At 38.3% G+C, this 24,781-nt stretch overlaps 1 protein-coding gene and 1 pseudogene across 2 annotated transcripts in view; both read left to right on the plus strand.

Annotated features, from left to right (window-relative positions):
- The window catches only part of EEFSEC (eukaryotic elongation factor, selenocysteine-tRNA specific), a 172,946-nt gene that overhangs the window by 120,649 nt on the left and 27,516 nt on the right, over window positions 1-24,781 (plus strand). The window lies entirely within an intron of this gene.
- Window positions 8,583-9,078, plus strand: LOC139309524 (peptidyl-prolyl cis-trans isomerase A pseudogene; annotated as a pseudogene).

The following is a 24,781-nucleotide window of genomic DNA, read 5'->3' on the forward strand; positions in this document are numbered from 1 at the left end:
TGAGTTTCCTTCTATGTTGACATGTCCGTGTTTCTCTGTGTTATTTCTTCATAGCTAGGAAAATGCTGCCTCTTTTATCTAATCCCTGTTTGCTCTGAGATAACTACTGTATTGCCCATATTGAGAACTGATTACTATAACAATGATAATTTTAAACTAGCTTTCTCTAGAAAAACATGGCTTTTAAAGCAATTCAGCTTGCTTTAAATTAGCCATCATTAACCAGTGGGAAAGAGAGGGATGTTCCCAAAAGCAAATAAACTGTGTTAAGCAAAAGCATAAATGAAAATGTATTAAATCCTCTGTATTGTTCAAAAGAACTTTATATAAAAGAGTTAAGGAGTTGGAGAGAATAATAGCAATAGTACTTACACTTATATACTGCTTTACAGTGCTTTACAGCTCTCTCTAAGTGGTTTACAGAGTCAGCCTATTGCCCCCAGTGATCGGGGTCCCCATTTTACCGACCTCGGAAAGATGGAAGGCTGAGTCAACCTTGAGCCAGTCAGAATTGAACTTCTGGCAGTAAGCAGTGAGTTAGCCTGCAATACTGCATTCTAAACATTGAGCCATCATAAGAATAATAATCGGAACTCTCCAAAATGTTTGGAAAGTACCAAAAACACTAAAAACACAGCTAGAAAGTCTGTGGAAAAATCAACAAAAATACCATTACCTGACCAGCAACATATTTAAGAAGAAGAGTAAAAAAATACTTTTTTTAGGAAATGAAAAGCTTGCTTAAATGATACGAACAAGGAAAAAAACTCAAGTTGCAAACAAAAAAATATGGTAGGTGGTGTAGTTTTTGAAGAATATGTTGTTTATGACATTAAATCAGCTAGTTATAGTTTGAAATTTGTTATATCAGAAACAGGAAAATAGCTGGGGGAGAACTTGAAGCACTATATGACAAAGAGGAGAAAGAGATTGCAAAGAAGCTAAATTAATCCCTTAATATCCATCTTTACTGCAGATACCTTTCAGTGTAGGTATTGTTGCATGAACTGTTATTTTCAGGAGCAGAGATTAAGGAGCTGAGGTGTAACGGGGCATGGATGTAAAAGACAGGATGTGATTGCTTGGGCCTCCCGGATGCTCATGAGAGGGCTTCAGATTTTTCTTTTACAATCTTGTAGTACCTTCTGCACAACTCCACTAGTACCTTTTTACTAGAAAGAAATGGCACACTCTTCCTCTATAGCTTTTGCTGGTGAAAGTATACGTTTAAGGCTAGGTCCTTCTCAAAATGAATATTGACTGGTTCATTAAGAATTCTAAACCTTTTATATGTAGCCAAGTCAGACATTAGAAGACAGTTGAATACGATAAGAGAAAAGAAATGAACAGTTGTTCTGAACAGGTTGATCTCAGTCAACTACTCCTGCTAGTAAAGGATCTAAGCACAATCACAGAACATACTTATATGGCTCAGATATCAGCCCATAAAATACAACATGATCTGTAATTCAAGTACCTTCACTAACTATAGCTTGCTATCCAAATTGCTAGCTCCCAACCCTGTCGTGTTAGCTGTGATTTTACTCATACTGGCTTCCAATCAACATTGGAGAAGATTCATTGATTGATCATGTGCCATCAAGTTGGTATCAGTTTTTAGTGACCTCATAGCTAGACTTTTTCCATGACAATTGGAAAAGAGAAAACATCAAATCAAAACAAAAGGCAAAGGCAAAATGTCTTCCATTTGTGTAAAACTTGCCTAAGAGCAAGTATTCACTTTCTTGACTGACTCCTTATATTTAATTTCCTGGAGCTTTAATTTTCTGTTCCTATTACCTTGACAGGTCACTGCTATTCTTTACTTCTTTTGGCATCTGAACCTGTTGAAGTGGGATTTCTCTGTATTCACTGCTTGTTGCAAATCACCTGTTCAACGATAGCCTCATTTTCATTGGCATCTTAGTATATCAATTTTATCTTCTTCCATACCAATATGAAATGTAACATATTTTTCTGAACTTTTCTTTGTTTTGGTAATAGACAGTAGATTTCTCAAATTCAACCCTCAATTGTTAAGACAGCTTATTACATTGCTGTCTCAAGCTGCTGGCAATATTTTCCCTAATATCATGACAGACTATTTCATTTTAAAACAATATCTTCATGGACAAGTGGAAGGTAATAGAACATACTAATTTATATAGAAAACTTTTTATTCAAAATCTTCATTTTAGCAGAGATTGCAGGTAACATTACAGAATTTCTTTCACTCTTCAGTATAGTTGAACGTCCTGCATAAAGTTAGCAAGAAAGTCTTTGAGAACTTATTGGTATCTAATCACACATAACTATGTGTATACATATGTGATTGTGTCACATTTATTGAAGTGAGAGCCTCTCCAAGATTGATCTCAGCTATGCTTGGTAACTTTAGATACTAAAGTCAGCAAGCTGGTCATTGCTTATGAATTTGTCTATTTGTGATCCTTAAAAAAAAATCATGATGTCCAGAACTTTGAAGTTGCAATAGCAATATTGCTGCAAGCAATATGCTGGCTGTACCTCTCCTGTTTGTATTCTGCCCTTTCTTTTATTAAAAATATAACGTGTGGAGCTAAGATCCCTCAAATCTAATGATGGACTTGATTTATTGAGGACTGTTTGAAACCTGTGTGATTTAATAACTGTCTATGTCTCCTACACATTTTGGGCAAAAGTTCAGTTTTGAAAGCAAGTTGCTGTGCTTAAGGTTATTAGTGCACTTGGGGGCATAGGTTGCAGATTTTCTTCTATTTCTCTTTTACAAACAAGGTAAAGAAGAAAATAAAGAGAAAGCTCCTATCTGTGAGCAATCTAGGGTAGAGTTTTTTAGTCCAACCCCACCAAAGAGTTTTAATTGGAGCTGTCTGAGCCAGCCTTAATACAATTTAGTTATCGCCAAGCAGAAGGATTTTATTTATGGAACAGGCCTCTCCAGAACTTCCTTCGACCTCTGAGAAACTGTGAATTTGAGAGAGCTATTTCAGCCAGCATGCCAGGTTGGTGTATGCATTTCTTTAATAAGGCAGGGATTGATGTCTCTTACAGTGCAGAGGTTAGGTAAACAAGAGCCCCATGCTTCACTGGTTTCCATGTTCAGTTACTTGTCTGTAGGGATCTCAAAAGGTTAGGTTAAACTCCCCTACAACTTACAATTCACAGTAAACTCCCAGCATTTTTGTTTAGGAAGGTTTAAATGCTAATTACAATGATCAAACAGACTTTAAAGATTTAAATATATAAGCATTCGTCTTCTGGTGTAACAGTTTCTTCTGGGAACAGGGTGTTCTTAAAAACACATTATGTACATGATATTGTTGATTCAGAGTCCCCATTCCTCAACAATATCTCTGAATCCATTTTAAGTTGCTTATCTTGTTATGTCTCCAATATAGAAAATACATTTTTCTTTCCTGTGAAAATACATTTTTAAACATTAACTTCAAAGTATTAATATTGAAAATTAAATATTCTAATATTTTTGACCCCTTCCTTAATCCATTTAAGTTTTTTTATAGCCAAAACTTTGTCATGCTTTTTGCTGTTTACTTTGAATTCCTAAAGTTTATGAAGATACAGTTTCATTTTTTTACATATTAAGAATTGAAGGCACTAACCTGTTTCCAGCCTTGTCATTTTGAAGGTGTCTAGCTTTTTTAAAGCAGTCAGGCAATTTTGCAAAGCTTCCTTAGGAAAGGAAGTATGAACTTAATGTCCTTTCATAGCTTTGACTATAGCTGGAGCAAGAATGGCAAATTCCCTTGGCTCCTGATTCTCCCATCCTTTGGCAACCACTGCCTTGCAGCCTCTTTGTGAGGAGCAACCTTTACATATAGAACATCATGTGGTTAATCTCACATGCTCTCTTTTTCCAGAGAGGGACGAAGGAGCAAATTTACTCATTAGTTCCTTGTTCTTAGCCACAATCATCAGCTTTGCTTCTCACAGAGGTGTCTTCAGTCTGCCATTTCTTCCCTGGAAGTCACAATCAATGGAGTTCTGAGTACTACATCCTGGCTTTAAACCAACTGAAAGGGATCTGAACAATCCTTTTCTTTTGGGGCCCACTGGAGCTGCAAGCAGACAACATTTCCGATATCCTTCTCTAAAAAAAAACACAAGATGACAGCTATTGGATTATCAAACAAGGTAAATTCAATTCTTTTTTTTTTCCTTTTGCATCTTGTAATACCTTACAGGTATTACAAGGTAGTACCTTACAGGTAGTCCTTGGGTTACGAATGCAATGGAGCCTGCCCATTCCATCTGTAATTCGAGAATTAGTGGGAGTGAATCTCATACCTTGAACGACATCATTTCCTCCTTTCGCCCATGCATTCACTAATCTAATGTGTGGCTCGTTCAGTGCACATGAGGTATCTTGGGGTGGGGAAGGCCATGGGGGAGCCTAGTGAGGGAACAGGCCAATTACTTTAGACCACCCAAGGCCTCCCCCAACCCACAGATACATCATTCTCCCTCCCCTGGGGTCCCCACAATTGCTTCCCCCCCCATCCTGCCACGCCAAAGATCTGTCTCCTCTCCAGCCTGTTTCTTTGCCTGCTCCCTCCTTTCTCATCAGCAAAGGGCTTGATGAGGCCTCCAGCACCGAGAAAGCAGCTCTGTAAGGCCGCATATGGCCTTCCGCAGCTGCTTTCTCGCCCCAGATCAGTTTGATGAGACCTCTGGTGCTGAGAAAGCAGCCCTGTTAGGCCGCGTACGGCCTTCCACAGCTGCTTTTTCACCCCAGATCCATTCCGGCACCGAGAAAACAGCCCCGAAAGCCCGCACACAGCCTTCCGTGGCTGCCTTCTCACCCCAGATCAGCTTGAAGAGGCCCTCCCTTTTGGGTGTTGTTGTAGTGCACATCTTTTTATTTATTTTGAAATTGTATGCATGATCATTACTATTCCCTGCAGGAATGATCTTGTTCCATTATTGTGTTGTATGCTATCCTAAGAGTATTCCCAAATGACAAAATGATAATACTAGCAATAGAGGTATAAAACATAATAAAATAAATGAGAATAGCATCCTCATGCCTGGCTGGAACTCAGAAACATATCACGTGTTTTGTTTTTTTTTAAAAGATATATTTAACTTCTTTAAAAAGAGGTGTTATATCGAACATGCGTGCTTTAATCCTAACAGTGAGAATGGGCAAATCTCATTTGCTTTACTTGATTAACTCAGGAATTCATTGTAATTTTTAGTTAATTAAATTAAATATGAACTGTGGTTAGCTTGATTTGATTTAAAGTGCAGTGGCCTGTATTTGCTACTTGTAATAGTTTTGTGTAGGTATCATACCATAAACCCTTTAGCTGTTTTTGTACATATGCCAAAATGTGCTAAAATATATTTATTGTAACTTTTCCTAATGTATACATATTGTTTGCAGTAATTGTGTTGTAATTTTGCTCATTTCTACTAAGTATGTGAGTGTGTGTGTAAGCCCGCACATAATTTTAGGTACTATTTATTGTATTCTCTTTTAAGATTCATATCCTTCCATTTTTAAACTGGCTTGTAATCCCCATTTTACAAATATAAATGCAGGAATCATTCTATCAGGTTGACTAGAGCTCAGGCTGTAGATTGTGAATATTGTTTTTCAGTTTCTTTCTCTTGATGTATTTGATATCTGAAATTGGGTAAACTGAGTAGATTTTTGTGTTATGGGTGTTAATGTTAACTTGCTGTTTCCTGAATGATACCTGGCAAATATTTGGGAACAGGAGGATGAAATGATTACATCCATAATTTGTAGCTTATTCTGCTCTATTTAGAAGGGTGAGTTAAATGCAAATAACTTGGCATTTAAGGAGGTAGCATGGTTAGTTGAAGGGGAAAATCTGACATAACTAGTTAACCCAATGTTATTCTCGGGGTTCAAACTCCATACACACGAATCTGTGCATTTTAGATGACTATGTACAGTGCACAGACTTTAGGAGCTTTTAGTGAAAAGACCATTTGGGTCTAGTCCTAGTAGGAAGGAAAAAACTTCCTACTGGCTCATGAGAATGAGTAGTGCCATTATTCAATGAAATCATTAGAATTTTTTTGACCTGGTTTCTTCCCTTTACTATGCTACAGTCTAGAAAAGATGCTGTTGCCAAGGAATTGGGGTAATAACCCAGTTTTTTTCCCCCAGGTGTGTTTGTGGGTAGGTGTCTGTCTTATTTGTTCCATTGTTCTGGAGCGTCACATCTTCAGGCAAGGGTATAAGTTTAAGACATGATCCAGTGGTGGGCATTGTGCAATAAAGCTTTGGGAAATCTCTTCCTAAGGCGTCAAAAACTGAGAGGTAGTTGTGTTAGTTGTGTTTCACCAGACTCATCTGTGACACTTTCACATAACGCTACGTTTTTCTTTTCCATGAACTTCCCATTTGTTGAATGTAGCAGTTTGAACCCTTTCCCTTTCTATTTGTCCTTAGTAAAACTGTTGCCTGTTATAGCTCTGATGCCTTTACGATCAGTTCTTAGTTTTCCAAATTCTCCCATTACAATTAAAAGTTAACGTGGCAGGAGTCTTTAATAATTCTCCTACCAATATTCTGAATCACAAATAATTTTAATATATTTTCTGAATTTTGCTGTTGACTTTTTACAGTTAAAAAGTTATGATAACTTCATTACTTCAGTATAACATATACACATATTTCTTAAAACATATATTATTTTGCTTAGGATAAATGGATTTTTTAAAGTTTAATAGCATGACTTGTTTTGTGCTTGTGCTTTATTTGAGAATAGTGTTTTCCATTTAAGTATAAGCTTTATTTCAAAATCTAGCCTCATGCCCATTTTATTCATTTTTCTGAATGATGAAACCCAAGATACATCTTTGTATTACTTCAAAAAACTATTCCAATTAAAAGAAATACTGGTGGCCCCTTGGACTCCATACATATTAGAGGTTTATTAATGACACAGATTTTAGTTGAAATATCAGCTTGAGCCAATCATTAAGTCTGAACAGGCAATGCGATCTGCAGCAACAACATGTAATCATACTCTGTGCATTCATGTTACTTTATAGAGACCCAAGCCTTTTGAAGCAGTGTATTATGGTTGCTGAAGTTGATAATGTATAGTGTTGGTCTCATGCATCCTTCAAGTACGACTCAGTCATTTTTTGAAACGGACTGTTTCTTTATGCAAATCAGTGTGCGGGCCCAACATTGTCTGCTTTTGTCGTCCTTAAATAATATGTGCAGTCTCACTTAAATGTTGTGCTTTGCATTTAATCAGTATTAATATGATAACAGGGATGAAACAACTGAAGCGAGCCCAAAGAGATTATCTTTCCTTAGCCAAGTGCATCCATTACCTTGGAATTATAGGTTTCTATTAAATGAAACTGACAGATGGGCATTTGGAGGTAGCTGTGGAAGAGAGCAGGAAAGGCTGAGATGAAGGGGAGAGCAAGGGCAAAGTTAAAGTTGAGGAAATCTCTATGAAAATAAAAACAAATCATCCATCTTGATAGGTTGGCATTTTACCCTCCTGGTGCACTTTATTGATGCTGAAATTGAATCTTGCAGAATTCAGAGATTATACTAATGTGATTATCCAGAAATAAGTGGCAGTTTCAGAACAAAAATTCACCATTGACTAGAAAAAATCAGTCCTGTTCCTTGACCAAACTAATGTCCTAAACTTTTGGAAGAAAGCAAAGGGAGGGAACTTTATGAAAGCGCGGGAAGGGGGGGAACCTCCATTGAAGCATTTCCATCTAGTCATTAAACAATAAATCAAATAAATCTCTCCATTTAGGAACTGTTGCAACAATGTTAAAAGCTGTGACTAAAAAGGAACCAAGACAATAATACTATAAATAATTGTAGATGTGGAAGATTGCACAGAGAAAATAACATAATTAAAATGATTTTACAAGATGGGCAGTTCACTAAGATAGATAGTGTAATGCAATATGTTAAAATATCTGTTGTTTAATGCAAGATTGTAGATGGGAAGCATCTGTCTTGACAATAAATTACCAAGAATGACCCTTGCTGCAGTACTATATTGGAGAAATCTTTACTTTTTAAGAAATAAAGAATTATATACATAATGTGTTTTGGTCTAGTGTATACACAGTTTTATAGGTTAATATAGCTTGGTCTAGTATATAACCAGTTTGATTTAGTGGTTAAGGCATCTGGCTAGAAATCAGGGGACTCTGAGTTGTGGTCCCATCTTCAGCATGAGGAAAACTGGGTGACTTTTTACCCTTATAAGATTGTTGTCATGGGGAAATATGAGGAAGATAGAATATTAGGTATGTTCGCTGCCTGGAGTTATTTATAAAAATAATAAAGGGAGGATATAAATAAATATCAAGCCAAAAAAGTGGGTGGGGATTTTCTCTGGGAGCTCTTTTTTAAGCAGAACATAAAACAGTAGTTGGTGAATCTCCAATATTCAGGTTTGAATAAGAGTTAAAAGAGTTTCCCGCTGCGCCGCATTAGCTGGTGTGGAGCTGTGGTTGCTGGTCCTTGTCTGTGGCTAGTGCCACACTTTTTTTAAAAAACTCTTACATTTCATTCACACAGTACATTTCCCTCAGCTATGCCTAACCCTCTCGTGTTTTTCGATGTTACTGCTGACAGACAGCCCCTTGGGTGCATCACCTTCGAGCTGTTTGCAGACACAGTTCCAAAGACAGCAGAAAATTTCCGTGTGTTGAGCACTGGAGAGAAAAGATTCGGTTACAAGGGATCATGCTTTCACAAAGTCATTCCTGGATTCATGTGTCAGGGTGGTGACTTTACCCGCCATAATGGAACAGGTGGTAAATCTATTTATGGTGAGAAGTTTGTTGATGAGATTTTAATGCTCAAACACACAGGCTCTGGCATTTTATCTATGGTGAATGCTTGTCCCAATACAAATGGGTCTCAGTTCTTCATCTGCACCGAGAAAACTGAATGGTTGGATGGGAAACATGTGGTCTTTGGCCAAGTCAGAGTGGGAATGGACGTTGTGAGGAAAACAGAGTTTTGGCTCAAAGAATGGCAAACCAAGCAAGAAGATAATCATCTCTGATTGTGGAGATATGAAATAACATTCTGATGATGTAGAGCTGATGTAGTTCCCATCTTCAAAAAAGGAAAAAAATAGATCCAGGAAACTACAGACCTATCAGCCTGACCTTAATACCAGGGAAGATTCTGGAAAATATAATCAAGCAACGAATCAGCGAACACCTAGAAGCAAACAAAGTAATAACCAAAAGCCAACATGTGTTTGTCAAAAACAGATCATGCCAGACTAATCTTATTGCATTTCTTTACGAAGTGACAAAATTAGTGGACCAGAGAAATGCAATCGATATAATTTACTTGGACTTCAGTAAGGCATTCGATAAAGTAGAGCATGACCTACTACTAGATAAAGTAGAAAAATGTGCGTTAGACAGCATCACTACCAGATGGATTCATAACTGACTGACCAAATGCACTCAACGTGTATCCTCAGTAGAACTAAATCTACATGGAGGGAAGTATGCAGTGGGGTACCCCAGGGCTCTGTTTTAGGCCCAGTACTCTTCAACATCTTCATCAATGATTTGGACGAGAGGACAGATGGGAAACTCATCAGATTTGTAGACAACACCAAGCTAGCAGGAAGAGCTAACACGCCGGAAGATACAGAAGGATCTTGACAGACTTGAACATTGGGCGCTATCTAACAAAATGAAATTGAATGGTGAAAAAAGTAAGATTCTACATTTAGGCAAGAAAAACAAAATGCACAGGTGGCTCAATAGTAGTAACTGTGAGAGGGATTTTGGAGTCCTAGTGGAGTCATGAACCAGCAGTGTGCAGCAGCTGCCAAAAAAGCCAACACAGTTCTAGGCTGCATAAACAGAGGGATAGAATCAAGATCAGGTGAAGTGTTACCACTTTATAATGCCTTGGTAAGGCCACACTTGGAATACTTGGCATCCAGTTTTGGTCGCCACGATGTAAAAAAGATGTTGAGACTCTAGAAAGAGTGCAGAGAAGAGCAACAAAGATGATTAGGGGACCGGAGGCTAAAACATATGAAGAACGGTTGCAGGAACTGGGTTTGTCTAGTTTAATGAAAAGAAGGACCAGGGTTGGCTATTATGTCACCCCTGGTCCTTCTTTTCATTAATACTGTTCCAATATCTCAGGGGCTGCCACAAAGAAGAGGGAGTCAAACTATTCTCCAAAGCACCTGAGGGCAAGACAAGAAGCAATGGGTGGAAACTAATCAAGGAGAGAAGCAACCTAGAACTAAGGAGAAATTTTCTGACCGAACAATTAATCAGTGGAACAACTTGCCTCCAGAAGTTGTAAATGCTCCAACACTGGAAGTTTTTAAGAAGAGATTAGATAACCATTTGTCTGAAGTGGTGTAGGGTTTCCTGCCTAGGTAGGGGATTGGACTAGAAGATCTCCAAGGTCCCTTCCAACTCTGTTATTCTATATTCTGTATTCTTGTTGTCTTAACAAATTGACCATTCCTTCTGTAGCTGGGGTTAGTCCCCTCTGAATCTTTATGCTCTTTACTTACTGTTGTGTTTCTGTTGGGTTTCAATTTCTGCTCCCTCACAAGTCCAGCTGTGGACAAATTTGTTTTCAAAATGAAATAAAACATGTTACAAAAAAAAAAAAGAGTTAAAAGAGATTAATAGGACAAGAGAATAGCCTCTTCAGCGAATCCCTCGGAATTTAGAGTTTTTGTTGTTTTACTAATCTCCAAAAGCTTATCAGACATACTTATATATTGAATGGGAGACCATCGGGAAATCCTAGAGCTGTTTCCTAGGCAGGAAACTTTTTAAAAAAATGGCAAAAGAAGGCAAAAACAAAAGTATGATTTCTGAAGAAAACTACATGGATATGCTCTGTATTAATCATCAGGATCTACTCAAGGAAGTATTTGGTGTTACGCATTACTGTTAACTTTTATATTTGTTCAGAAGAAATGTAATAATATGCTTATTATCATTATGATCTCCTTGGTTATACTTTGTGAACATAGATCTCCCTTTTTAAAACGCTTTTGGTGAAATTGGAAACAGTATGTCTTCCACTGAAATAAGCCATCTAACTTCCTTCTTTAAAAAAAAAATACACTGTTCAACCACATTATCTGTGAAATAAATAGAAGTACAGTAAAAAAAAAAAATTAGATTCTCTAGTACTCTATTCAAAAAATTCAAAATAGAATTTTAGTCCAGGAAGTTAAATTTATGTTTATTTTACATAGTTTGCATACTTCGATGAAATCACCAAGTTTTCACCAATTTCCTGAAGGCTGGGAGGGAGGTGTTTATTTCAATGTCAGGTTACTATTTTGTGGAAAGGGGGCAGCAACTGAAAGGACATGCTTCTGTGGACGATGAAGATAGCAGTCTCTGATCAAGGGGACACTTGAAGAGGTGCCCAACTAAATTTTATGAGGCAGGCAAATAGGTTACTGATATAAGGTATTGCTACTGATACCCAGGCTCTGAGCCATGTAGGCCAGAAGTGTCAAACTCATGTCGTCACAGCGGCATCACCTGATGTATCGGGACTTTTTTCCCCTTCGCTAAATTGGTTGTGGGTGTGGCCAGCACATGACGCATCCAGTCTGCAGGCAGGGAGTTTGACAGCCCTGATGTAGGCCTTTAAAAAGTGACAAACAACATCTTAAACGCGCCTGGAGACAATTGTGATGGCCTTAAGTTTGATGTTTAGAAAAGTCTTAAATCCCTTCCTTCTCTAACACACCTGCCACTTTTTTATAGGAATATTAATGTGGATTGCTATTTTCTGTTTGATTTTGAAAGCTTTTCAAGAAAATAAATAAATAAATATCCTTTCTACTCTATCTATGGTGATAATTGTTCGTTTAGATGAAAATTCTATTGTTCTTGGTTATGTCCCCGTAAATGCAAAATCCAGGATTTGTTTGTAGTCCATAATGCATCCACTGATTCATTATTGCACAAAAACTGTACTACACAAAACTCATTAAAATATAGGAACATAGATTTCATTGGCTACTTTTGTGAATGTCCATATCCTAAGTACATAACACTTTAGTACTTCCTGACCTACAGGCCACAAGGGGGCAGTAAGGTGTAGATAAAGAGTTAGAGATTTACCCCTTTTACTCTGCCTATTCTTGGTCTAAGACTTTGCTAATCAAAGATCACTTCTTTCTGCATTTCTTTCCAAGAATACCAACAAACAGAGACAGACACACACAGAGTACTTGGACTCTCCTCCTAATAGGAGTAGCTAGCTAGTTATTAGGCTTTCCTTGTCTCTGTGATGTATTTCCTGTAAATCTCTTCTCTGTTATAGTTATAAAACCTGCATTACTAATCAGAATGCTTCAGCCTCCAACCATGAATACATACCATGCAGAAAATCTAAATTAATTAAGTTTTGTGACATCTGTAGGTCTTAAGTTTCTTACTGAAAGTATTAATAACATAAACCTTAATGGGAGTTGACTGACTTCAATCTTTAGCAAAATTAGCAATTTTCAGAACTCTATGTTATACATTTTTAACTAAAGCAAAATAACTAATTATTATAAAATATCAAATAGTACAGTATGCCTTTCATTAGCAAGATCAGGCAAAAAACAACAACAACCAAAAAAGCTAGAGCAGAAATAATCACCCACTTCTGTCAAACATCAATAGAAGGCAACAGTTGTGATGAAGAAAACTTTTTGTGCCTTCCATACAAAACCACTTGTCCCATGATGAACCTGAGGAAGAAATTAAAAGTATCAACCAGATTCAACAATAAAAACTGAATGGGCCTTCAGTTTTCTTACATTTTGTTCAATCCATTTCTGCAAGGGAGTGATTCATTTGTAGTCTTATTTTTACTTAATCTCACATAATGCCAGAGTTTTTTTTTGTAAGCGCAGTTTGCTAGTAATAGTGTCTAATTACAGTGAAAATAGATGGAGCCTTCTGTGATTGTCTCAATCTGTCTGGGGTAGTGAAGGTCTGTTTAAAAGGAATAGAACAGACGGTTGCCATGTGAAATTAAAACTAGAGACTTCGAGCTATCAGTTGACATCCTTCACTGTTGAATGCTGCAATATGGTTGAAGCTGCATATTAGCTTAGCAGATCAGGGGAATGACGTAGACTTTGTCTTGGACATCAGCAAAACTTTTAACAAGTTTCTCATAATAGTCTCTTTAATAAAATGATTAAATATGGCTAATGATGTTATGGTTGTCTCACAATTGACTGAATACCATATCCAAAGGGTAGATTTTAGTTAGGAGGAAAGTATTGATTGGAGTGCCACAGGGCTTTCCTGAGAGAGTTGAGGAGGTACATCATGTTTGTAGATAATAGGAGGAGTAAATAATAACTTACATGTAAGAGAAGATTTAAAAAGATCTAGACAAGCTTAGTCTAAATCAAATAGGATGGAATTGTAAAGCAAAAAAGTTTTACATCTGAATAGCAAAAATAAAAGATTTAAGACAGGGAAGGCCTGTAATGCATCTGAAAAGGGCAGGATCTCCTTGTTGATCCCAAGTTAAACATGAGCTATTAGTGTGATGCAGCTGCTAGGGGCATTATTCATTTAATGTTGGTTGTTTTGCTGCTTCCAATGTAATTATATCTTGAAACAATTTTCAGATTGAGACTACAGGCTCCAGAATTCCAAATTAGCATGTTAGTGTGTATGAAAAAGAATCAAGATATCCTTGTGAATCACAAATTAAATATGAGTCAGCAGTGATATAGCTGCTTAAAAGAGAAGTGCTATCTTGAGGTACAATAATAGGAATATAAAGTTCAGGCCACAAAAAATAATTGTTCTACGTTACTCTTCATGTCAATCCACACATGAAAAAGGACAACCACAGACTGGAATAAGTTCAGAGGAGGGTTACCAAATTTAGTCAGATATCTAGAAACCAAGCTCTACAAGGATTATTAAACTTCCTGGATATATTTAGTCTAGAGACTAGATGAATAATCTCATTTTCAAATATCTGAAGAGGTTTCATACAGGAGAGGACTTATTCTCTATTGCCCCTAAGGCCAGGACCAAAATCATTTAGTTAAAGCTACATGCAAGTAGTTTCCGGCTAGACTTCAGGAGGAATTTCCTGACTGTATGAGCTGTCAGTTAATAGAACAGACCGCTACGTGCAGTAGTAAATTCTCCTTTGCTGGATGATAATCTGTCTGTGATGTTCTAAAATTGAATACTTTATTTGGCCGAGTGTGATTAGGCACACAGGGAATTTATCTCCGGTGCAGAAGCTCTCAGTGTAATCATAATCATAATCATACCAATAAGAGGGGTAGTAAAGAAGATAATAAGGATAAATAATACAGCCATACTACATGGGTAAATATACATAGATATTAGACAGCACTGTGACAATTAGGTGTTCAGCAAAGTGGATCTTAAATTTTGTGCGGAGAGTTTGACTGTGGTTGCTTCCAAATCTATGATTCAATAACAATGTAGAATGCTGGCTATGACAGGTAAGATGTCTCAGACTTCCTATTTGCTTCATTTTAGTTGTCAATGAATTGAATAGTGTTTTAGAAGTATTATCAGAACTGTTCCATTGATGTTCTATATTGACAATACCTAATATAATGATACACATATCATCTACAGCCTTATAGCAGCTTGTGCTATTCATATGCAGCCAAGTGTTGAGAGCAGTGATTGAAATGAAGTATTACATGATAGGTGGAAATGTACACCAATTGCTGATATTCTGTGAAATATTTTAATGATAACATGGATTTAAAAGCATTGAAGCTTTTTCATAGAATTGTGAACTTACTGAAAAGAGAGTACAGAATATGTTAATTAAGTTGCAATAGAATGGAAATCTTGTTTAAAACATACCCAGTTCATACCTTCTTTAATAAGAAGCTCTGGAGTGATAAATATAAGGTGTAAAGTATGAAGAAGCAGCATATGCAGGCTGTAAATTATTTGTGCTTTGATAATAAAGTCAGTTTGATTTTGAGTACAAACTTCCTTTCTATATATGTTTATTGTAAATTATATGCATGTACTCTGTGTGTGTGTGTGTATGTATGTATTCATGTAGCTGCTATTTAGTAATGCTTAATTAACAACAAATTACTTAAGAGATATAATGAAGCATTACAATAAAACAGAAAGTAACAAGATAAGGTTCAGAGAGGCAAAATAAAATTATCTTAATTACTGTTTTAAAAGACATTGTAAAATAAAATGGTCTGCATGGAATCAAATAGATAATATAATGGACTCTGGATGAGCCACTTTTTCATGGATATAATAAGGTTTCAGAAAAGCTAGGGTAGAGGGTTTTTTCTTGGAAGTTTCACTACATAATTTACATGCCCCAGTTTCTCCTTGCGATAGGTTGGCAATTGTCGTTCTGCCTGATCTTATAGACGAGGCTGGAGGGCTGAAAATGGACTCTCTGACTATACCACCCTAATCCCTAGTGTGATCATTGAACAATACCTTCTGTTTGCTTTGTGCCCTACATACAATTTCATAGGCAAGCTGCACATGAAGTTGATCTACAAAGTACATGATATTCATTTTGCCAAGAAGCCCTTTTCTTTTCGAATGATACGGTTTCAGTGCTATGATTGCATCTCAGAGACTTGGGGATGATACTACCTGATAGATAACAGGAACTGAAGCAATACCAAGTCCCAGTTGTTAGATTCTTCATTAACACATTTCTCAATCAAAGTTCTTGAAGTTCAGACTTTTCAGTAGTCCATGTGTTGTAGGAGATGGACAGATATCAAATACTTAACACCTTGATGTGAATTTCATGCCAGGATCTGTGAAAACTTCTGTTAGCCACCTTACCCTAATGAACAGATTCATTAAATTCTGATTCATCCAAGCGGTATCCATCTGGCTCTGAACCACTAATTCTGGCTATCAGACAATATAAACCAATATGGATTGGTCTCACATTTGCAGCTTCTGGGTGTTAGCAGTCACTTTCTTCCAGTTACTAGGTTGTGAGTAGCTCATGTACCTCCTAGAAGGTTTCCTTACTGCAGCAGCATCTCAGCTTTCTTGTCAATCTGTCTCAAAACCTGATCTGGTTCTAGAGGAATTATGAAGTGGCTTCACCACAGTTGCTCTCACAGATCAGAAAGAATTGTAGTCAGAAACTCTGGAAGCCCTATGTTCACTTCTCATAGGTGCAGCTGCTTATGGATTGGGTTCTCCTTGTCCCACAGAAGATATGAAAACCTACGGTGGACTGACCTGTGCTTTGCACCCTATTTTCAGTTTTCCTTTGGAAGAAATATCTTCTAGGGCCATGATGGTGAACCTATGGCACACGTGCCAAAGGTGGCACACAGAGTCCTCTCTGTGGGCATGTGTGCTGTCGCCAGGTGGCCTTTGGGTTTCTGGCGCTCTGGCGCACACAAAGGCCAGCTGGTTGGCATGCATGCGCGCGCCTGAAACCCAAAGACCAGCTGGTCATCCGGTTTCTGACTCGTGTGTGCACGCCCACGCCCACGTTCCGGTTCGCCATCACTGTTCTAGGGGTAATTCCTTATCTGACAGGCAAATGTTGAGTAGGCATCACTGAAGTTCTTTTTTGGATAGTAAAACTTTCAGTGGGTATTTTCTGATTTCTGGAACGTGTTGTATTTGTCTATGACTCCCTCCTCAATTTTTGTGGCCTCTGCAAGTAGCATTTCCTCAGGTGTGCTCTCAAACAATTCATGTATTAATTTTTTTATTAGAAATTTTATATCAATGTTAGCCAAACAAGCTTCCACATTGTTCCTTTTTTGTACTTGGAGAATTTGTGCTTTGCTATTGAGGGTCTGGCCACTGGGAGAATCTGTAGAGAAATCCTTTTTTTCTGCACATTTCTACCTTATATATGGCAGTGATGGCTAACCTTTTTTCCTTCAGTGCCAAAAGTGTGCGCGCGCACGCTATCGTGCCCACACCCATAATGCAATGCCCCTCACGCATGCCCCACCCTCTGCACATGCATGCGACCCCCCACATGCGCACATGACCCCTATATGCATGCATAACCCCCCCTTTTGGCCTCACATCCCAAAACAGCACTGGGGGGGGGAAGCCTTTACCTCCCAAAATGGCTGGGGGGGGGGAAGCTTCCAAAATGGCTGGGAGGGGGAAAAAAGCCTTTGCCTCCCAAAACGGCTGGGGGGAGGGGAGGGAAAAAAAGCCTTTGCTTCCCAAAACAGCTGTGGGGGGAGAAAGCTTCTTTTTTTTTTTATTGCAAAAGTTTTACAATTACATTTTCACCCCTTTTTCCCCCCCCACCTCCCCCCCCAAACTTCCCAACCTCCCTAACCCCCCCTAACCCTCCCCAACCCCCAGACTTCCCTATAATATACTCATACTCATAAAAAACCCTTAATATAACACTTATATATAAACTTAAACCCCTCCCTCCCCTGTATAGTTTTTCTCTTTACCTCATTACATTAAAATATATCCAATACATTATTTTCAAATAAAAGCTATTTGATACTTTCTAATTTGATATTTGTTCTGAACATATTCAATCCACCTTTTCCATTCCCATTCGTAAGTCTCTTGTGAACAATCTTTTAAATATGCTGAAATCTTCGCCATCTCTGCAAAATTGGCCATCTTCAAAGTCCATTCCTCAATCGTGGGCAAAACTTCATTCTTCCAGTATTTACCTATCAACAATCTTGCTGCTGTTATCATATACAATATCAATTTTGTTTCACCCAATGTAAAACCCTTAACTATACCCAATAAAAACAGTTGTGGAGAAAATTGAATTTTTTTCTTCAAAACATTCTGCATGACCCACCAAATTTTTATCCAAAAAGCCTTAACTTTCCTACAAGTCCACCAAACATGATAATACGTAGCATCCAAACATTCACATCTCCAACATTTTGGCTGAACATTAGGGTACATACATGACAACTTTTTGGGATCTAAATGCCATCTATAAAACATTTTGTAGAAATTTTCCCTCAGGTTCTGCGACTGTGTAAATTTAACATTTAAAACCCAAATTTTTTCCCATGTTTCCAACATCACTGGTTCTTCAAAATTCTGTGCCCACTTAATCATACAGTCTTTAACTAATTCAGTTTCTGAATCTCTTTCTAGCAAAACATTATAAAGCCTTTTGATATGCATTGGACCTTTCTCTCTTATATGTCTAACCAATTCTTCCTCATGCAACATAATACCAGTTTAAAAGCTTCTTAAATGGCTGGGAATGGGGGGGGGAAGCTTCCAAAATGGCTGGGAGGGGAAAAAAAAAGCCTTTGCCTCTCAAAACGGATGGGGGGGAGGGAAAAAAGCCTTTGCCTCCCAAAACAGCTGGGGGGTACGCTTCCAAAATGGCTGGGAATGGGGGGGCTTCCAAAACAGCTGGGAGGGGGGAAAAAACCTTTGTCTCCCAAAACGGCTGGGAGGGGGGGGAACTTCCAAAACGGCTGGGAGGGAGGGGGAAAAGCCTTTGCCTCCCAAAACGGCTGGGAGTGGGGGGGGGGAAGCTTCAAAAATGGCTGGGAGGGGAAAAAAAAGCCTTTGCCTCCCAAAATGGCTGGGAGTGGGGGGAAAAAAGCCTCGGCTCCCAAAACATTGCTGGGAGGGGAATCTCTGGAGATCTGGGAAGGCACAGGCATCAGAAAGTGAGGAGAAAGGTAGGACTCCCCAAGCATGCCGCTTGCAGGGCAGACCCGAAAATCAGCTCACCGGCGGGATGCGCATGCGCAGTGGAGCTGAGCTAGGTGACAGCTTGCGTGCCTGCAGAGAGGGCTCCGTGTGCCACCTGTGGCATGCGTGCCATAGGTTTGCCCTCACTGTTATGGCATCATTTTCTCTTCCAGGATTATACAGTATATAAATTGGCTATTCATTTGATAAAAAATCCTTGAAGTAGAAAATACTGACTTCTGATTTACGATGGCATGAAGAGTTTAAACATTCTGTATTCCTAAATCCTGAATGCTGCTCCCTTCCTCCCCATCTTTATTTATGACTTTTATTTTATTGCAATTTTAATGTGATTTTATACATTGCGGCAAGATGGGTGGCAAACAAATTTAATAAATAAAATAAATAAATCCTGGAATATTATATTCAGTATTGATATTGCCTCTCTTGATCAATAGGATGGCCGAAATCTGTCTTTTATGTCTATGGGTTTTTCTAAAGACCAGAGTGTTAGAGTGTTTTATAGTGAACCTTTCCTCTTCCCAATACACTGTTATTCCTACTATGGAACAAAAATGAATGACAGTGCCATCTTTGTTGGCCTGAAGCAATGGGTGATGTTTTGGGTTTCTAAGCACCTATGTGACATGATTTGGATAAAAGTTGAATAGGAAATGAAGCCAATAAACAGTACAGTTCTAATAAATATACTCTGGTTGTTATATTATTCTTTATTCTTATCTGGCTTTATAAAAATAATTTCTTGATTAGAGTTATTATTGAACATACATATTTTAATACATTAAAATATTATGTTCATTGATATATGGAGAATACATTAAAATGACTATGTCTTTTTGCTAAAGAAGATGCATACAAATTTCATATAAAAAGGCAAAGAAAATACAATTTATTTAAATTTAGCTGTAGTAAAACCAAAAGTCTGCCATTTTTCTCTGTACTAGACACTTCTCCCTTCTTGATTGTAATTATTTTATTATATTTAAATTTAATTCCAATTTGAATAGGAGATTGATATGTCCCTTTGTTATTTAATTTATGTATTCCCAAAAGTTGACAAATAAACATATTGTGATCCTTTTGTATGCAGATGACACTGATTTGATATCTTGGACATCAATAAATTTAAAGTGAGTCTTGTATGCCTCAGCTGCGTATTGTAATGAGGAGGTTCTGAAAATCAACCACAGTAACACTAAAAGCTTCTTTTTTTGCTAAGCATCCTAGAGTTCTTAGCAGCTGAATGGACATCCAAGAATATGTTAAAATTTTTAAATATCTGGGCATTATGTTTTATGCTTGTGGTAAAATGCAGGGCAGATCTGCATTATATCATCCAAGATATTCAAACTTTAGTGATCTACATTACATTAGCTTATTTTTGGATAATGTTATATATTTTTTTCTTATCCATTTGATACAGTGTTTTCAATTGTAGGTTTCATATTACAAGTTTATCATTTAAAATTCTTGATATGAATTTACCCCATTAAGTTGTAATCACTCTGGATCCAGGATCAAGTGTCCAATTTTATGTATATGAAATTACAAAATAGTACTTTACTTAATTAATGTAGTCACAGCTTCATTCCTGAAATTATATAATTAGGACACAGAGGTGAATTTAATTTGTTAGTTAATAAAAGGAGGCATGTGAGATAATTTACCACCTACCTATGATCAATGTATTGATATTAATATTGAAGATGATACAAAATGAATTAGAATTGTTAACTATCATTGTATATGTTTTTAACTTATGTAGACAGATCATTATCTTTTCAAAACAAAAAAATATATTCACATTTTAGACATGCATAAATAATTGAACATAAGTTTATTTTGACTGATACCTCATGTTTGGGCCTTGACTAAAAGCTTAATACTTTATAATGTAATTAAAATATTTCAGTGTGGTTCATTGAGAAATGTATAAATATGAGAACATTTATTGCATGCTTGTTCCTTTTAGAGAAAGAATAAAGTAAAGTGAGTAGGGTTGAATTTTGGAACAGTTTGCATGAATATAACATTGAGGATTGATTCCAGAATAAGAATAAGAATGGTAGGCAACATTAGAGTAGAATGCTTAATGAATGGTTCAGTATTGAGCAGGGAGTAAAAAGTGTGATGTTCTGTTGGGTGGTTAATGTATTTATGGATAAATGTATAAGTAATTCCTCTGGTGACGTTTGATTTGGTGATTTGATTAGGAACATAAAGGCAGAAAATAAATAAAATGAATGAATGAATGTGTACTTTTGTAGGTAAATGATGCTGGCTATCGGCTGAGAACCCAAATGATTTGCAGAGATAGACTGTATGCAACAAAGAGTATGGCTCTGAATATTTGCATTAATATATCAAAGTCCAAGGTTCTTATATTTGGCAGGGAAATTGCATAAACAATAACAAGTTATAATAAATAGAGAAAACTTAGACCAAGTAGTAAATTTGTGTACTTTGGTAGAATGCTTAGTAAAGATCTGAAAATACATGGAGAAATTTTAAAACTTGTACATGCTAGCAAAAAGCTAGAAGGTTGTATGTATGTGGTTTCAAGGAATGAGTTGTTTTTGTTTTTAAATAAAAATGGTGCATATAATAGTGTGCTTCTGCACACATTTTTATATGGAAGAAGTTTAGTGCAGGTCAAAAGAAACATAAAAATAAGAAGCATGTAATTGAAATCAGATACGTAAGTATGTGTCATAAAACAAGAAAAAATAGGAACAAGAATGAGTGAGTGATGAATGATTGAATTGAATACACAAGTGACTAGCAAATATGAAAGAAATATATTAAGATAGTTTGTCATATGGAGAGAATGAATGAGGGTCAGATTGCAAAACAAATATATGAAGAAAAAGTGAAGGGTTGAAATGGAGGGAAATAAAGTTATGTTTGGGTGAAATTGATGACATCCTGAAAAAGAGAGAAGTGAGAATTCTCAGGAATGAAGTGCAGTGCATGCAATGATGTGTAAATATGGAAGCAAAGATGATTTACTATGATTGAAATCCACAGAGATGTACAGTGAGTGCTGTTGTGTAAACTAAGTTAAACTGCATTTCCTTTTTTTTGCAGCCAAGCATACCACCTGTCTCAGCTCCTATATAACCCCGATTCTTGTCTATCTCACAAAAGTCCAGTAAGCTTGTCTGCTTCTGCACAATCCTAGATCTTTGCGGTTAACGTAGCCTCCGATGGCGTATTTTTGGATTTCCATTCTTGCACAAACGAGATCCTGGCTGCAATAATGATGTGGAGAGCGAGATACCAATTAGATTTGTTTAAGTTCTCTGGTTTCATGCCTAATAAAAACGTTTCTGGGTTCAATTCTATCCTACATCCTATGATTTCTAAAATCCATTTTTGAATTCTAGCCCAATATTCTTTTGCTCTGGGACAGGTCCACCAACTATAAAAATAAGTTCCCATAGCGGCGTTGCATTTCCAACAAACCAGAGAGGTTCCCGGGAACATCTTCGATAATCTAGCCGGAGGCAGGTGCCATTTATACAGCATTTTGTATATATTTTCCTTATAGGAAACCGACATTGTTAATTTTAAGGTTTTCCCCCAAATTTCTTCCCATTTTTCAAGTTCAATCGAATATCCCAAATTTCTCCCCCAGGCAATCATTAATCCTTGATAACCTCCTCTCCAATCCAATCCATTAAGAGGAATTGATACAGTTTGGATAATACCTTCTCATCCTTCCCCAACAAGATCTTATCAAGTTCCTGTAGGGAATGCAGAAGCATTTTGATGATGTCTGGGTCAGTGGGCAGAGCCTCCCACCGGTTTTACTACTGGTTCTATAGAACTGGTGCGAACCGGGAACAACCCACCACTGATATGTATGTATATATAACAGAAACTGCACAATAGGCTCAGATATGTGTACAGATATTGTTTTTCCATAGGTCACAGGGTTTGTAACAGAACCGCATTCTGGTATTCATGAACAACCCGAAGGATGATTGTGAAAAGATAATTATGGAAAGGCATAATAAATGATACTAGTGTAAATTAGTTTTAGCAATTAATTAATTAATTAATTAAATTTATATATCGCCCTTCTCCCAAAGGGACTCAGAGCGGTGTACAGCCAGCATAAAACACACAAATATAAAATTTAAAAACAATAAATATTAAATAGTTTGGCCCATATCTAATTAAAATACCCAATTTAGACATTTAAAATTAAGAATTAACGATTAAAAAATTAAAATTAGGCCAGCCCGGCTTGTTGAAATAAAAGCATCTTGAGGGCCTGGTGGAAGGTGCGTAAATCAGGAATCCTCCGCATCTCGGGGGGCAATTCGTTCCAGAGGGCAGGAGCCCCCACAGAGAAGGGTCTCCCCCTGGAGGTCGCCAGCCGACATTGCTTGGCTGACGGCACCCAGAAGAGCCCTTCTCTGTGGGAGCGAATTGGCCGGTGGGAGGCTATTGGTAGCAGCAGGCAGTCTTGTAAATACCCAGGTCCTAAGCCATGGAGCGCTCTGAAGGTGGTAACCAATACCTTGAATCGCACCCAGAGGACCACCGGCAGCCAGCGCAGCTCGCACAGGAGAGGTGTTACATGGGAGCGCCATGACGCTCCCATAACCACCCGTGCGGCCACATTCTGGACCAGTTGGAGCCTCCGGGTGCTCCTCAAGGGGAGCCCCATGTAGAGAGCATTACAATAGTCTAGGTGGGAAGTGACAAGGGCATGAGTGACAGTGCGTAGGGAGTCCCGATCCAGAAATGGACGCAACTGGCGGATCAGGCAAACCTGATAAAAAGCCTTCCTGGCCACGGCCGTCACATGTTCTTCCAAGGACAGCTGTGCATCCAGGAGGACACCTAAGTTGCGAGCCCTCTCCGTGGGGGCCAGTGACTCGCCCCCAATAGCCAGCGATGGCACCAACTGACTATATCGGGACACCGGAAGCCACAGCCACTCAGTCTTGGACGGGTTGAGCTTGAGCCTGTTTCTCCCCATCCAGATCCGCACGGCCTCCAGACACCGGGACATCACGTCAAGGGCATCATTGGGGTGGTCCGGGGTGGAGATGTACAGCTGGGTGTCATCAGCGTACTGGTGGAACTGTACCCCGAAACCACGGATGATCTCACCCAGCGGCTTGAAATGTTGAACAGAAGGGGCGAGAGGACCGACCCTTGCGGCACCCCACACATGAGGTGCCTTGAGGTCGACCTCTGGCCCCCTGTCAACACAAACTGCGACCGGTCAGAGAAAAAGGAGGAGAATCACCGCAACACGGTGCCTCCCACTCCTAACCCCTCTAACTGGCGCAGCATGATACCATGGTTGATGGTATCAAAAGCTGCTGAGAGATCTAATAGGACCAGGACAGAGGAAAAACCCCTGTCCCGAGCCCTCCAGAGATCATCAACCAATGCGACCAATGCCGTTTCTATGCTGTATCCAGGTCTGAAACCTGACTGGAACGGTCAGCTATGTTTTCTTTTCCTATTTCATGCCTTTCATTTCTTTGTTTTAATATTTTTTACTCTTTGCTGAAGATTCCATAATGTTACTTGCCCCCAAAAAGAATGGTCTCGAGGGCCTATCTAAGTGCAGGGAGTCCTTGGGTAGTGACCACTCATTCAGCAACCATTTGAAGTTACAATGATGCTGAATGAATGGTGCTTACAACCGGTCCCACAAGCAAAATCAGTGGGGAAGCCAGCAGGGAAGGTTTGCAAGTCTCTCCTGCCAGTTTTTCTCTCAAAGAGCTCGAATATGGAGTATGAGATCCCAGGAATCTTGTAATCCGGAGCACAGTGCTGTGCAGCCATGCTTGCATCTTGCAGCAGCACCTCTCCCCAGCCCACATGCTTGCACCTTCCAGAAAACATTGACTTGATTTGTGGGAAGTCCGCAGGAAGTTGCAAGTCGCAGTCACGTGAGGTCCTTGTTTAATGACCTGTGATCCTCACTTAATGATAGGAACAAGGACTGCTAGGAGGGCATCGTTAAGTAGTGTGGTCATGTGACATTGAACTTTACGATCACATTGCTCATATTCTGGTCTCAATTACT

The sequence above is a fragment of the Pituophis catenifer genome, unplaced genomic scaffold (assembly GCF_029215685.1).
Source record: "Pituophis catenifer annectens isolate HBS135680 unplaced genomic scaffold, rPitCat1.0.hap2 SCAF_2, whole genome shotgun sequence".
In the NCBI taxonomy this organism is placed as follows: Eukaryota; Metazoa; Chordata; class Lepidosauria; order Squamata; family Colubridae; genus Pituophis; species Pituophis catenifer.